This window comes from Canis lupus, chromosome 38 (genome assembly GCF_048164855.1).
Source record: "Canis lupus baileyi chromosome 38, mCanLup2.hap1, whole genome shotgun sequence".
NCBI lineage: Eukaryota > Metazoa > Chordata > Mammalia > Carnivora > Canidae > Canis > Canis lupus.
The window spans coordinates 2840001-2851516 of NC_132875.1; the positions used below are offsets into that span (position 1 = coordinate 2840001).

The 11516-nt window shown below is 74.0% G+C and overlaps 6 non-coding genes across 6 annotated transcripts; 3 read left to right on the forward strand and 3 right to left on the reverse strand.

Annotated features, from left to right (window-relative positions):
* The first annotated feature begins 1036 nt into the window (after window positions 1-1036).
* On the forward strand, window positions 1037-1107 carry TRNAG-GCC (transfer RNA glycine (anticodon GCC)). Its single transcript has one exon. It is a non-coding gene; the product is annotated as a tRNA-Gly (tRNA).
* Window positions 1108-4863: 3756 nt separating this feature from the next.
* Window positions 4864-4935, reverse strand: TRNAE-CUC (transfer RNA glutamic acid (anticodon CUC)). Its single transcript has one exon. It is a non-coding gene; the product is annotated as a tRNA-Glu (tRNA).
* A 363-nt stretch (window positions 4936-5298) lies between these two features.
* On the reverse strand, window positions 5299-5370 carry TRNAG-UCC (transfer RNA glycine (anticodon UCC)). The gene has a single exon. It is a non-coding gene; the product is annotated as a tRNA-Gly (tRNA).
* Window positions 5371-6143: 773 nt separating this feature from the next.
* TRNAD-GUC (transfer RNA aspartic acid (anticodon GUC)) lies at window positions 6144-6215 on the reverse strand. Its single transcript has one exon. It is a non-coding gene; the product is annotated as a tRNA-Asp (tRNA).
* Window positions 6216-6823: 608 nt separating this feature from the next.
* TRNAL-CAG (transfer RNA leucine (anticodon CAG)) lies at window positions 6824-6906 on the forward strand. Its single transcript has one exon. It is a non-coding gene; the product is annotated as a tRNA-Leu (tRNA).
* Window positions 6907-8426: 1520 nt separating this feature from the next.
* On the forward strand, window positions 8427-8497 carry TRNAG-GCC (transfer RNA glycine (anticodon GCC)). The gene has a single exon. It is a non-coding gene; the product is annotated as a tRNA-Gly (tRNA).
* Window positions 8498-11516: the final 3019 nt, after the last annotated feature.

An 11516-nucleotide genomic window follows, 5' to 3' on the forward strand; every position in this document is an offset into this window, starting at 1 on the left:
CGGCCTGTCCTTTCCGCCGGCCCCCATTCATTCCGTGGTCTCCACCCCCTCCGTCCCCGGGGCGCCCACGAGGCGTGGCCACCCGGAGGCCTCACCACGGCCACACGCCCGCCAGGCGGGCAGCCGAGCCCTCCGCGCGCCAGCCAGAGACGGGACCCCCGCCCCGTTCGCTGGGCCTGGCCCGGGGGGGCGGGGTGGGGTCCACCCCGCCGTGGTGGCTCCGGGGAGCCCTGAGCGCAAGGCAGCCCTGCCTCCCCGGGCCCCCTCCGCGCCGGAAGCCGCTGCGGGGCCGGGGCTCCAGGACGCCAGCGCGCTCCCTCACCGCGCCGCCCGCCAGCCAGCCAGCCGGCGGCCGCTCCGCCCAAGCGCACCTGCCGGCCTCACCCCCACCGCAGCCCAGCCGGCCCCGACGGAGAGCTGCGGGCAGAGCTCACACGCCTTTCTTTGGCCGCTTGGCTTGGGCGCTACTCGGCGGCCCCCATCTCCGACGACGACACCGACGCCGACACGCACACACGCGCACCCACCTCGCCCCCCCCCACCCCGCGGCACCCCGGGAGCGCACACAATCCGAGCTCCGGGCCCCAGCCGGCCCCCGCCGGCGCGCACTGCACGGGCCGGAGAGCCATCCGCCCATGGGCCTTCGGGGGGGCGCCGGGAGGGAAGGGAAGGTCCGCGCTGAGCTGCGCCGGCCACAGACGCCCAGCGCTGCCTGGGAATCGGGCGCGGGTCAGGCTTGGCCAGGCTGCTCCTCCCGGCAGGACAGTGTCTGGCGGCGGCCCCGCCCCAGGGAGAGAGGGCGCAGGGTGAGCCGAGTCCGCCTCGGGGCCTCGCTGGGACCGTGGGCGCCGCGCGCCGGCCCGAGCCCGAGCCCGAGCCCGAGCCCGAGCCCTCGGCGCATCTGCACGCGCGCGGAGCCTGTCTTGCAGACCGCGGGCCCGCCGCCCGCCCCCGCGCAGCGGGTGCTCACCACTGGCCGTGCCGGGACGACGACGAGCGCCGCTGGGGAAGCCGTCTGGTGGCCGCCGCCACCGGTGCATGGGTGGTTCAGTGGTAGAATTCTCGCCTGCCACGCGGGAGGCCCGGGTTCGATTCCCGGCCCATGCAGCGCGCCGCCCCCTTTTGGCCGCGCGCGCCCGGCTTCCTCGCGCACGCGCTCAAGCCACAGGGCCTGAGCCTGAACCAGCTGTGCTCACGCCGGGGGCCCTGCCCTCCTGCCCCGCCCCGCTTCCCCCTGCCGACTTGTCTGTTCTGGTCTCTCGCCCGTGGCCGCCAGCCCTGGCCGCCACGCTCCACCCGGCTGCCCGCCCCCTGCCGCCCGACGTGGCCCAGGTCCCTTGCCCGGCCCCACGTTGTCCTTGCCCTTTTTCTCTCCATGACCCTGACCCGGACGGCGCTTCGCTCACCCACGTCACTTCAAGCAATGCTTCCAAGCACCGCCCGCGCCCGCCCGGGCACAGCCCACCTCCATGCTTTTCACATTCCCTCCCTCAATGGCTCATTCTACCCACACTCCCCAAACCCTCCTCTCTTTGCACGTCGACCGACCACCAACCATCTTGCCACCCCTCCTCTGGAGGGGCCCTCAGCCACTCCTTGGAGCGCGCCAGGGAGCCCCGTTTCACGGCCCGACATCCTCCCGTTGGCAGCCCCGGGATGCTCTCTATGGCCACCTGGCCGCGGTCTCCTTCAAACACGGGCCACTCCCCACTGCTAAAGTCACCGCGAGCACCAGGTCCATGCAGCCTAGCCAGCACCGGCGCCAGCACACCCAGCCTCGAGGGACAGCGCCACCGCCACGGCTGTCACCAGCACGTCGGGTCCACGAACGGCGGCGCACCAGCATGGGCATCACGGCCAAGGGCACGGAGGTCACCTCCCCCCCTCGCCCGGCCTCCACGACCCCCGCAGCACTTGGTCCACCACCAACCCCCAGGACCACCATCCCCACACCAGCACCAGCACCAGCACCAGCACCAGGACTACCACCACCATGCCAGAAGCAGTTGTACCAGCAGCAGCAGCAGCAGCAGCAGCAGCAGCAGCAGCGGGACGTGCCCACCGCCAGCAGGCCAGCGTAGGCATGATCGCCAACAGACTGAAGTCCTCCGCGGTCACCGCCACCACCGAGGCCACCATCAGCACACCGGCACGGGTAGCATGGCCCACGGCCCTGAAGTCCTCCACCCTCCCTCACCACCACCCCACCAGCACCGAGTCGCCACCAAGCCCCAGGACCACCAGCACACCACCACCGCGATAGCAGCAGCAGCAGGACCGAGGCCAGCGCACGGGCAAGGGCATCGCCGGCGGCGGCACCGAAGGCCTTCCCGGACCCCCGACCCCCATCGCTCACCGAGTCCACCGTTACACCGGGGCCCCGGGGGACGCCGTCACCAACAGCGCCAAAGTTCGCCACCACCATCACCGGCGGCGGCGGAGGCAGCGGCGGCAGCAGCAGCAACACGAGTACCAGCGCCGCTGGCCCCTCCACCCCCAGCAGCCCCTCTTGCCCGAACGACCCCACCCCTGTCACCCGCCTCCCCGTGCCCTCCTTTCCCAGTCCTCATTTGTCGATGATCGTGCGTTGCGTCTGTCCCTTTGGCCTCCCTGAATCTCAAGCCCAGGACGACACCTGACACCTGAGACGTGGCTGGTGGTCCCCATGACGATGACGGGGAATGGTCATCTCCGGGGCGGTGGAATTCCTCACCCCGTGGGAACAGCTCCGACACCCGGTCCCTCCCTCCCTCCCTCTCTCTCTCTCTTTGCCTCGCCCGGCCGCCGCGCAGCTGCCTGCTTGCCACCCCCGCCCCCTGCACCTCGCTCGCTCGCTCGCTCACCCGCTCTCGTCTGCCCGGCCACCCTGCAGCGCAGCCCAGCGCAGCCCAGCGCAGCCCAGCGGCCTCCCGGCACCTCTCCCGCCGCCGTCCACCGCCACCACGGGGTCTCCCAGCCCTCTGGCACCGGGACCCACTCCCCACCGCCACCCACCCCCACGTGCCACGTGCCGCTCCTTCCAGCCTCCAGGCTCAAACCCTCCATCTACCACCGACCCCTTGGACCCCACACCCATGTCCTACACTCAAGGCCGGCAGTCCCGGTCTCCCACAGGCTCCTCAGGCACACGCCCAGCGTGTCCCGTCCCCTACCTCACAGCTCGCCCGCCCGCACAGGTGCACAGGTGCAGGAGAGGCGCCGGGCAGGGTGCCCTGCCGCACCCGAGCCCCCGCAGACACCCTGCCTCAGTGGCCAGCCCCACTCTCGGCCAGTGCCCGCCGGCGCCACACGTCCCGGGCCCTCACTCCACGCACACACCCGGTACTCCTTCTCCCACTGCCCGGCTCGGTCCGCTCCTGGCCCTCCCCTCTTTCCGGGACGCTTTGCGCCTGTGCCCTGACCCCCGTGGGAGGCGACGCGCGGGGGAGAACACCCTCGTCCCGCGCTATCCCCCACCGTCGCGGACTCCCCGCACCCCCACCCCCACCCATACAGCCAGAGGGAGAGGCGAGGGCGCTGAGGGAACTGCCCGTGCTGACGGGAAGCACCCGGAGGCCCACGACGGGCGCTCCTCTCCACCGCCGCCCGACCGTGGCCCAATCCAGCCAGCGAGCCGCGGAAGGCTCACGCAGAGCGCGGGCCGGCCTCTGCACCTCCGACGGAGACAGACGGTCTCTGGACACACAGCAAAGCCTTGGAGGGCCGGCGTGCAAGCGTTGGCAGGAAGGAGGCCGGGCGCTGCGGTTCACCTGCAGGAGCAGCGGCGCCAGGAGACCCGCACCCGGGCGGAGACAGGGCTGCAGGCTCTCCTGCCTAGGTGGGCGCTAAGGCGCCAAGGGGAACGCCTTCCGAGCGGCATCCAGCTGGGGCGCCGGCCTCGTGGGGCTGGGGCCGGGGCGGGCCGGGGGCGTGGGGTGGAGGAAGCTGTGTCGGGGAACACGCCTGCCCCTCTGCCCCAGGATTCGGGGTAGCGGTCGTGCAGTTGGACTGACCCGGGGCCTCCAAGGGCACCCCGTCTGTCCCCCGGGTGCCTCCGCCCCCTCCCACCTGCCCGGCCCGCGGGTTAGCCCCACTGGCCTCCTGCATCTATCTCCCTGCTCTCTGGCCTCCACTGCCTGGTGGTCCGGCCACCGGGACACGCCCACAACCGCTTTCCAACCACCGCCTGCCCGGGCGGGGGCGGCGGGGGCCGGCGCTCTGCTCCCATCCCCGCCCAAGCCCAAGACCACCACCCACGTGCGCCGCCATCGCTGGCGGTTGCCGGGCCGACGGCCGAGAGAAGGCACCGGGGGCTCCAGCAAGTGACCCCCGACTCAGAGAGAGACAGGTGGCTCACCCTCCCCACACCCGGCCCCCTCTGCCTCGGCCCGCCGCCCCCACATGCCCCCAGCGCGGCCGCCGCCAAGTAGCACCTCACCAAGGAGCCAGCGGGGGGCCGGGGGTGGGGGCGCTGCGAGCCGCCACGACCTTTCTCCCGGCGGCAGGGGTGCTGCGGGAGAGTCCAAGCACCCACGGAGGCCCGAGGCGCCCGGCCTGTCGGTGGCCTCGGCTGGGGTCGGACGGCGTCCCGGACTGTCGGGCCTGGGGCGGAGCGAGACGGGGAGCCAGGCGAGCGTCCGGGGGAGGCGGCCGCGAGACGCCGAGACCTCCAGTCGGCCCACCTGCCGGCCAGCCAGCCAGCGAGGCCAAAAGGCTTGGGCCGGCCCGACGGAGCCCGCCAGGCAAGCCAGCCTTGGGCTCGACGGGGCGGGTGGCCTCGTGCGCACGCGCAGCCTCGGTCAGCTCGGGGCCAGGGAGACGCACGAGCGAGCTTGGGCTAAAAGGGGTGTGCGGCGGCGGTCTTGCGAGAGGAAGAAGAAAGGCTTCCCTGACCGGGAATCGAACCCGGGCCGCGGCGGTGAGAGCGCCGAATCCTAACCACTAGACCACCAGGGAGCGTCAGGCTGCGCGCCTGGCCCGTGCGCCCTGGACCCGGCGCCTCCCTCCCTACCGCCCACTCGCCTCTGCTTGGCCTCCAGGGCCCCCGCCGGGCCACGCGCAGCCGCCCGCCGGCCCCGCCGAGCCACCTGGCCGGACCGCCCGCCCGCCGCGCCGTCAAAACGCTGCGCGCCTCCTCCTCCTCCTTCTTCTTCTTCTTCTTCTTCTTCTTCTTCTTCTTCTTCTTCTCTCTCTCTCTCTCTCTCTCTCTCTCTCTCTCTCACACACACACACACACACGCACTCAGCGTCGCGCCCGGCTCCCGGCTCCCATCGGGCCTGAGCACCGGGGCCCTGGAGCCGCGCAAAACGTTGGCCAGCTGCGTTGGCCGGGAATCGAACCCGGGTCAACTGCTTGGAAGGCAGCTATGCTCACCACTATACCACCAACGCTGCACAGCCCGGGCCGCCCCCGGACGCCGGCCCAGGCTCCGCACCAGCGCCTCCTCGCCCTCTCGCCACCGCCTCCGCCGCCTGCCGCAGCCCTGCCCCGACGTGCCGGCCGGCCGCAGCTCTGCGCCGTCGCGGGCGCCACCAGCGGCCGCCCGGCGCCCCACCCGCGCCACCCCCACGCAGCCCTGGCTGCTCCGCAGGCACGACCGCCCGCCGCCTCCGCCGCCCGCCTCTGGGGGGCGCTCTCGCCGCCCTGCGGCTCCCGGGCCCTCGGCTGCCCGCCGGGGAGCCCCGCCCCTTGCCCCCTGCCCCCGGCGCGCGCTTCCCTTCCCTTCCCTTCCCTCCCGCCACCCGCGCCCCGCCCCGCCCCGCCCCGCCCCGCCCGCACAGTCGGCCCGGCCCCCACGGCCACCTCCACGGGCAGCCCGGCAGCCGGGCAGCTGTCCGTCGCGTGAGCGAGGAGCCCGTGGCGGCCAGCCTCCCGTCAGGAGGTCCCGGCTGGGCTGGGCCGAGCCCGCACGCGCCAGGGCGCCAGGGCGCCAGGGCCGACGAGGAAGGGCAGGGGGTGCGGGGGGTCGGGTCGACGGCGGGCAGGACGGGCCCCCGCGGTCGCCCCGCGCCTCTGGCCGCACGGGGCCGGGCGGAGGCACGAGGGAGGAGAAGGAGGACAAGGAGGAGAAGGAGGAGAAGGAGGAGAAGGAGGGCCCTGGGGGCCGGCGTACGTTTGGGCAGCGCGGCGGCGGCGCCCGCGACCAAAAGAGGGCGTGTCTCGCCTCCCCGTCGGGGAATCGAACCCCGGTCTCCCGCGTGACAGGCGGGGATACTCACCACTATACTAACGAGGACGGCGGCGGCGGCCGCCCGGGCGCCCGACCCCTCTCCGCCCGCCCGCCCGCCCGCCGGCCTGCCTGCCTGCCCACGCCCACCCGGGCCCTCGACGTCCCGCGCGCCCGTCCTGCCAGGCGCCCGCCACGTGCCCCGGGCCACGGCCCACCCGGCCCGACCCCCCGGCCGCCGCGTCAGCGCGCACAGCAGTCCCCCGGCCCGACTCGGAGCGTCGCGCCCCCGGACCCGCCGCCGCCCCCGCCCAGCCGCGCGGGGATGGCGGCGGGAGAAGACGCCCGACACGGCAAGCAGGGCTGCGCGAGCGAGCCGGAGGCCCCGCGCCGGGGATGGGCCGCGGCGGGCGGCGGGGGCGGCGGGGGCGGCGGGGGGCCGGACGCCGGCAGCAGGGTGCGCGCCCCGGGAAGGGGGAGGGGGCGGCGGCGAGGACCGCGGCGAGGGCGGCGGCGCCAGCAGAGTCCGTCGGCGGGCCGTTGGCCTCGTCGACCGGGACGCGAGTCCCGTCCGTCCGTCCGTCCGTCCGTCCGTCGCGCACCCACACGGCCGCCAGCCAGCTCCGGGGTCGGCGCCGGGTCCCAGCCAGGCGAGCGGCGGCGCGCCCAGGCCCGCCGTCAGGATGGCCGAGCGGTCTAAGGCGCTGCGTTCAGGTCGCAGTCTCCCCTGGAGGCGTGGGTTCGAATCCCACTCCTGACACGCCCACCTTTTGGCCCGCCCAACGCGGGCTCTCCGCACCCGGGCCTGGACGACGCCCTGTCTGTCCCGCCTTACACGCCGCTGCGGGCTGCGGGCTGCGGGCTGCGGGCTGCGGGCTGGCGGCGCCCTGGCACACGTGGCCCGGGACCCACGCAGCTGCAGCGCCTCGGCCCTCCCGGCCACAGGCTTGGCGCCCCCGCGCCCTCCCTCCCCCGCCACCTCCCGCGCCTCTCCCTCCTCCTCATCCCACGGCGGCCGCGGGCCTCGGCAACTCGGCAAGTCGGCGGCGCGGCTCTCCGGGGGCTCCGTTTGCCCTCTTCCTTCCCGCCGCCGCCCCCTGCAGGCCAGCCGCGGGCCGAAATGCCGGCAGCCCCGCGCGGGCCGGGCCACGCTCCCACTGAGGGGCGCGCCTCGCTCGCCTCCTCGCTCTCCCAGCCCCGCCCTACACCTCCCCCCGCCCGCCCGCCGGGAGCGCGGGGTCCCCACGGCCTGTCCTTTCCGCCGGCCCCCATTCATTCCGTGGTCTCCACCCCCTCCGTCCCCGGGGCGCCCACGAGGCGTGGCCACCCGGAGGCCTCACCACGGCCACACGCCCGCCAGGCGGGCAGCCGAGCCCTCCGCGCGCCAGCCAGAGACGGGACCCCCGCCCCGTTCGCTGGGCCTGGCCCGGGGGGGCGGGGTGGGGTCCACCCCGCCGTGGTGGCTCCGGGGAGCCCTGAGCGCAAGGCAGCCCTGCCTCCCCGGGCCCCCTCCGCGCCGGAAGCCGCTGCGGGGCCGGGGCTCCAGGACGCCAGCGCGCTCCCTCACCGCGCCGCCCGCCAGCCAGCCAGCCGGCGGCCGCTCCGCCCAAGCGCACCTGCCGGCCTCACCCCCACCGCAGCCCAGCCGGCCCCGACGGAGAGCTGCGGGCAGAGCTCACACGCCTTTCTTTGGCCTCTTGGCTTGGGCGCTACTCGGCGGCCCCCATCTCCGACGACGACACCGACGCCGACACGCACACACGCGCACCCACACCCCCCCCCCCCCACCCCGCGGCACCCCGGGAGCGCACACAATCCGAGCTCCGGGCCCCAGCCGGCCCCCGCCGGCGCGCACTGCACGGGCCGGAGAGCCATCCGCCCATGGGCCTTCGGGGGGGCGCCGGGAGGGAAGGGAAGGTCCGCGCTGAGCTGCGCCGGCCACAGACGCCCCGCGCTGCCTGGGAATCGGGCGCGGGTCAGGCTTGGCCAGGCTGCTCCTCCCGGCAGGACAGTGTCTGGCGGCGGCCCCGCCCCAGGGAGAGGGCGCAGGGTGAGCCGAGTCCGCCTCGGGGCCTCGCTGGGACCGTGGGCGCCGCGCGCCGGCCCGAGCCCGAGCCCGAGCCCGAGCCCGAGCCCTCGGCGCATCTGCACGGGCGCGGAGCCTGTCTTGCAGACCGCGGGCCCGCCGCCCGCCCCCGCGCAGCGGGTGCTCACCACTGGCCGTGCCGGGACGACGACGAGCGCCGCTGGGGAAGCCGTCTGGTGGCCGCCGCCACCGGTGCATGGGTGGTTCAGTGGTAGAATTCTCGCCTGCCACGCGGGAGGCCCGGGTTCGATTCCCGGCCCATGCAGCGCGCCGCCCCCTTTTGGCCGCGCGCGCCCGGCTTCCTCGCGCACGCGCTCAAGCCACAGGGCCTGAGCCTGAACCAGCTGTGCTCACGCCGGGGGCCCTGCCCTCCTGCCCCGCCCCGCTTCCCCCTGCCGACTTGTCTGTTCTGGTCTCTCGCCCGTGGCCGCCACGCTCCACCCGGCTGCCCGCCCCCTGCCGCCCGACGTGGCCCAGGTCCCTTGCCCGGCCCCACGTTGTCCTTGCCCTTTTTCTCTCCATGACCCTGACCCGGACGGCACTTCGCTCACCCACGTCACTTCAAGCAATGCTTCCAAGCACCGCCCGCGCCCGCCCGGGCACAGCCCACCTGCATGCTTTTCACATTCCCTCCCTCAATGGCTCATTCTACCCACACTCCCCAAACCCTCCTCTCTTTGCACGTCGACCGACCACCAACCATCTTGCCACCCCTCCTCTGGAGGGGCCCTCAGCCACTCCTTGGAGCGCGCCAGGGAGCCCCGTTTCACGGCCCGACATCCTCCCGTTGGCAGCCCCGGGATGCTCTCTATGGCCACCTGGCCGCGGTCTCCTTCAAACACGGGCCACTCCCCACTGCTAAAGTCACCGCGAGCACCAGGTCCATGCAGCCTAGCCAGCACCGGCGCCAGCACACCCAGCCTCGAGGGACAGCGCCACCGCCACGGCTGTCACCAGCACGTCGGGTCCACGAACGGCGGCGCACCAGCATGGGCATCACGGCCAAGGGCACGGAGGTCACCTCCCCCCCTCGCCCGGCCTCCACGACCCCCGCAGCACTTGGTCCACCACCAACCCCCAGGACCACCATCCCCACACCAGCACCAGCACCAGCACCAGCACCAGGACTACCACCACCATGCCAGAAGCAGTTGTACCAGCAGCAGCAGCAGCAGCAGCAGCAGCAGCAGCAGCGGGACGTGCCCACCGCCAGCAGGCCAGCGTAGGCATGATCGCCAACAGACTGAAGTCCTCCGCGGTCACCGCCACCACCGAGGCCACCATCAGCACACCGGCACGGGTAGCATGGCCCACGGCCCTGAAGTCCTCCACCCTCCCTCACCACCACCCCACCAGCACCGAGTCGCCACCAAGCCCCAGGACCACCAGCACACCACCACCGCGATAGCAGCAGCAGCAGGACCGAGGCCAGCGCACGGGCAAGGGCATCGCCGGCGGCGGCACCGAAGGCCTTCCCGGACCCCCGACCCCCATCGCTCACCGAGTCCACCGTTACACCGGGGCCCCGGGGGACGCCGTCACCAACAGCGCCAAAGTTCGCCACCACCATCACCGGCGGCGGCGGAGGCAGCGGCGGCAGCAGCAGCAACACGAGTACCAGCGCCGCTGGCCCCTCCACCCCCAGCAGCCCCTCTTGCCCGAACGACCCCACCCCTGTCACCCGCCTCCCCGTGCCCTCCTTTCCCAGTCCTCATTTGTCGATGATCGTGCGTTGCGTCTGTCCCTTTGGCCTCCCTGAATCTCAAGCCCAGGACGACACCTGACACCTGAGACGTGGCTGGTGGTCCCCATGACGATGACGGGGAATGGTCATCTCCGGGGCGGTGGAATTCCTCACCCCGTGGGAACAGCTCCGACACCCGGTCCCTCCCTCCCTCCCTCTCTCTCTCTCTTTGCCTCGCCCGGCCGCCGCGCAGCTGCCTGCTTGCCACCCCCGCCCCCTGCACCTCGCTCGCTCGCTCGCTCACCCGCTCTCGTCTGCCCGGCCACCCTGCAGCGCAGCCCAGCGCAGCCCAGCGCAGCCCAGCGGCCTCCCGGCACCTCTCCCGCCGCCGTCCACCGCCACCACGGGGTCTCCCAGCCCTCTGGCACCGGGACCCACTCCCCACCGCCACCCACCCCCACGTGCCACGTGCCGCTCCTTCCAGCCTCCAGGCTCAAACCCTCCATCTACCACCGACCCCTTGGACCCCACACCCATGTCCTACACTCAAGGCCGGCAGTCCCGGTCTCCCACAGGCTCCTCAGGCACACGCCCAGCGTGTCCCGTCCCCTACCTCACAGCTCGCCCGCCCGCACAGGTGCACAGGTGCAGGAGAGGCGCCGGGCAGGGTGCCCTGCCGCACCCGAGCCCCCGCAGACACCCTGCCTCAGTGGCCAGCCCCACTCTCGGCCAGTGCCCGCCGGCGCCACACGTCCCGGGCCCTCACTCCACGCACACACCCGGTACTCCTTCTCCCACTGCCCGGCTCGGTCCGCTCCTGGCCCTCCCCTCTTTCCGGGACGCTTTGCGCCTGTGCCCTGACCCCCGTGGGAGGCGACGCGCGGGGGAGAACACCCTCGTCCCGCGCTATCCCCCACCGTCGCGGACTCCCCGCACCCCCACCCCCACCCATACAGCCAGAGGGAGAGGCGAGGGCGCTGAGGGAACTGCCCGTGCTGACGGGAAGCACCCGGAGGCCCACGACGGGCGCTCCTCTCCACCGCCGCCCGACCGTGGCCCCAATCCAGCCAGCGAGCCGCGGAAGGCTCACGCAGAGCGCGGGCCGGCCTCTGCACCTCCGACGGAGACAGACGGTCTCTGGACACACAGCAAAGCCTTGGAGGGCCGGCTGCAAGCGTTGGCAGGAAGGAGGCCGGGCGCTGCGGTTCACCTGCAGGAGCAGCGGCGCCAGGAGACCCGCACCCGGGCGGAGACAGGGCTGCAGGCTCTCCTGCCTAGGTGGGCGCTAAGGCGCCAAGGGGAACGCCTTCCGAGCGGCATCCAGCTGGGGCGCCGGCCTCGTGGGGCTGGGGCCGGGGCGGGCCGGGGGCGTGGGGTGGAGGAAGCTGTGTCGGGGAACACGCCTGCCCCTCTGCCCCAGGATTCGGGGTAGCGGTCGTGCAGTTGGACTGACCCGGGGCCTCCAAGGGCACCCCGTCTGTCCCCCGGGTGCCTCCGCCCCCTCCCACCTGCCCGGCCCGCGGGTTAGCCCCACTGGCCTCCTGCATCTATCTCCCTGCTCTCTGGCCTCCACTGCCTGGTGGTCCGGCCACCGGGACAC